Raw genomic sequence first — 3,955 nt, forward strand, 5'->3', positions numbered from 1 at the left:
AAACTCCACCTCCCGGATTCAAGCAATTCTCATACCTCAGTCTACTGAATAGCTGGAATTACAGGTGCCTGCCATCATGCCCAGCTAATTTTTGTATTTTTAGTAGAGATGGGGTTTCACCTTGTTGCCCAGGCTGGTCTTGAACTCCTGAGGTCAGATGATCCACCCACCTCAGCCTCCCAAAGTGCTGGGATTATAGGCATGAGCCGCCGCACCCAGCCAATACTTTTCTTTTTCACCCTTTCTCCCCACACATGAATGCTTTTGTTATTATAGTAGGACAACATAACCTCATATTATGTTTCCCCAATTACAAATGTAGTTATATTTACAGTTGTTACTATGGGGAAGACTCATTTGTGTCAGTCAGGTTGAGTAACTTCTATGGATGGCTAATCTTACGCACTTTATGTTTTATTTCAATTCAACTTTGGAGAACGTCATTTTCAAAACTTGTCCCTAAATTGTCACTTTGTCGCACCATGTAATACTGCAGTCACCTCTCTACGGAATACATTTTGTGCTTGTTAATCTCTCACCTTCCTAACTACTGCTATGTGCACATAAAGATCTTGAAAAATATTTGCTAAATAAATGAATTGGCAAATTAATAAAGAAAGAAATAAATAAAGAGAAGATCATAATCTGGATATACAAAAAGATTAAATGACGAAACTGGTTTATGATCACCAAACATGATTTCTTCAATGTCAGAAATAGTAGTTCTCCTAGCTGCTACCTAAAGACTTCAAACACACAGAAATGCATCCCAGATCATTGCAGCACGGGAACCAGAGAAGACGAGGTCCTGGTGGGGCAGCCATGGAATAGTGTGGGGCTAGGTGAGCCACTGATTGGCCCACATGCATCACTATTCCCTGAATGGGAATAGTGCTCCAGCCTTGGGGTTCCGGGTCTGTTCCAATATATTCAAAGGGGTCATCCCCAGACCAGATTAGGGGCTCAAGGTCACTCCAGGGAGGGTCAGCCCAGAAGTCTGTGGTCTTTCCACTTCCTGACTTGAGTTTCCTCTTTACAGAGCCCTCTTTCTTCTTCCTTCCACTACATAACCAACACACAATCAGGGCCACTGCTGATCCCTCCTAGACCAATTTCTTTTTTTTTTTTTTTTTTTTGAGTCGGAGTCTCACTCTGTCGCCCGGGCTGGAGTGCAGTGGTGTGATCTCGGCTCACTGCAAGCTCCCCTTCCCGGGTTCCCGCCATTCTCCTGCCTCAGCCTCCCGAGTAGCTGGGACTACAGGCGCCCGCCACCATGCCCGGCTAATTTTTTTGTATTTTTTTAGTAGAGACGGGGTTTCACCGTGTTAGCCAGGATGGTCTCGATCTCCTGACCTCGTGATCCACCCGTCTCGGCCTCCCAAAGTGCTGGGATTACAGGCTTGAGCCACCGCGCCCAGCCATCCTAGACCAATTTCAATCCATGAGTCATCTCTAGGACTGACCCCATTCCCGTGCAACACTCAGGAGTTGAGCTGATCCTCTTAGAAGTACAGTCCTTGATATATAGTCCTTGATTCTGAAAGGCTAGTCTAGCTCTTAGAGGTGGCTTAAAGGAACAAAACAAACATTTTTCATTTCCAAACTTCTATTTCCTATATAAATTTGGGCCAGGTGTATAAGAGAGACTCACTAAATGTGTGTTAACAAGCTGAATAGAGTTTCCACTCTGATCGACTCAGAAATGAAGAGCTCACAAGTTCAGAATGTGTCTGTGACCCCCAGATAAGTCACTTGGCCTGCACAGCTGGAGACTACCCAAGAAATTCCAATAAAATAAATTGCTTGCCCTAAAAATGGAAGTGTTCCATTTTTAATGTTGTAAAAGAAACAAGTAAATGCTTCAGAGCATACAGCCTTTAGGATGGCTAAGGAACCCAACATTATGATGACATTAAAGCTTTAAATGAGAATTGAGACTCCTCTGCAAAGTCTTTGAGTGAAAATTTTTATTGCTGGTGTTCCTGGGATCCTTAGATAACAGAGTTAAAATAATTTAAGTGTGGTGACGGCAACCCTGATGGCTTTCATGATTTTGTAGATTGCTATGATATGGGTATGGTTTGAGTTTATTTCCCCAAAAACCTCATGTTGAAATTTGATCTCCAAAGTGGCAGCGTTGGGAGGTGGGGCTAGTGGGAGGTGTTTGGGCCATGAGGGTGGATCCCTCATGAATGGCTTGTGCTGTTCTCGTGGTAGTGAGTGAGTTCTTGAATTAGTCTTGGATTAGGTCTCTTGGGAATGGATTAGTTCTCAGAAGGGCAGGTTGTTATAAAGCCAGGACATCCCTCAGGTTTTGCCTTTCTTTACACATATCCACTTCACCTTTGACCTTTCCACCATGTTTGTTTGTTTTTTTTTTTTTGAAAAAGAGTCTTGCTGTATCACCAGGCTGGAGTGCAGTGGCATGATCTCGGCTTACTGCCACCTCTGCCTCCTGGGCTCAAACGATTTTCCTGCCTAGGCCTCCCGAGTAGCTGGGACTACAGGCATACGCCACCATGCCCAGCTAATTTTTTGTATATTTTTAGTACAGATGGGGTTTCATCATGTTGGCCAGGGTGGTCTCGAACTCCTGACCTCAAATGATCTGCTCACCTTGGCCTCCCAGAGCACTGGGATTACAAGCTTGAGCCGTCACGCCCAGCCTCTCCATCATGTTTTAACCTACCATTGGCCCCTCATCAGAAGCCAAGCAGATGCTGGAGCCGTGCTTCTCATACTTCCTAGCTTGCAGAACCAACTAAATAAACCTCTTTTCTTTATAAATTACCCAGGTTTAGTTATTCTGTTATTGCAAAAAGAAAGGAAGGGTTAAGACATAGGTGACCCTCTTTCCTTGCCTAACGCAGCCATGGCTCATAGTCCCAAGAAGCATCTGAAGCAGGTAGCAGCTCCAAAGCATTGGATGCTGGATACATTGTCCAGTGTGTTTGCTCCTCGTCCATCCAGTGGTCCCCACAAGTTGAGAGAGTGTCTCTCCCTCATCATTTTCCTAAGGAACAGACTTTAAGTATGCCCTGACAGGAGATGAAGTAAAGATTTGCATGCAGCCGTTCATTAAGATCGATGGCAAGGTCTGAAACTGATATAACCTACCCTGCTGGATTCATGGATGTCATCAGCATTGACAAGAAGGGAGAGAATTTCTGTCTGATCTATGACACCAAGAGTCACTTTGATATACATCTTATTACACCTGAGGTGGCCAAGTACAAGTTGTGCAAAGTGAGAAAAATCTTTGTGGGCACGAAAGGAATCCCTCATCTGATGACTCATGATACTCACACCATCCGCTATTCTGATCCCCTCATCAAGGTGAATGACACCATTCAGATTGATTTGGAGACTGGCAAGATTACTGATTTCATCAAGTTTGATGCCGGTAAGCTGTGTATGGTGACTGGAGGTGCTAACCTGGGAAGAATTGGTGTGATCAGCAACAGAGAGAGGCACCCTGGATCGTTTGATGTGGTTCACGTGAAAGATGCCAATGGCAACAGCTTTACCGCTTGAATTTCCAACATTTTAGTTATTGGCAAGGGCAACAAACCATGAATTTCTCTTCCCTGAGGAAAGGGTATCCGCCTCACCATTGCTGAAGAGGGAGACAAAAGACTGACGGCCAAACAGAGCAGTGGGTGAAATGTTCCCTGGGTGACATGTTAGATCTTTGTACATAATTAAAAATAACGTGGCATGATTAATAGCCAAAAAAAAAAAAAAAAAAGACATAAGTGATCTTCAGCCTGACACCTAAGTCCTCCTGCATCTGTGTTCAGAATGCTTCAGTTATGTACTTGTTTAATTAAATAGAATAGTAAATCAAAATGTGTTATTTGTGGGGAACTTATATTTCCTGGGAGGAGTTTTGGTGAAATAAATGTTCAGCGGTTAGAGATTTTCCTTCTTGTGGCAGGGAATGGCTTTTCTCAGT

General features: G+C 43.8%; 1 pseudogene; it reads left to right on the forward strand.

The window, feature by feature from the left end:
- Positions 1 to 2,559: 2,559 nt before the first annotated feature.
- Positions 2,560 to 3,748, forward strand: LOC101002611 (annotated as a pseudogene).
- The last annotated feature ends 207 nt before the right edge of the window (positions 3,749 to 3,955 follow it).

Source organism: Papio anubis, chromosome 11 (genome assembly GCF_008728515.1).
Source record: "Papio anubis isolate 15944 chromosome 11, Panubis1.0, whole genome shotgun sequence".
Taxonomy (NCBI): Eukaryota; Metazoa; Chordata; class Mammalia; order Primates; family Cercopithecidae; genus Papio; species Papio anubis.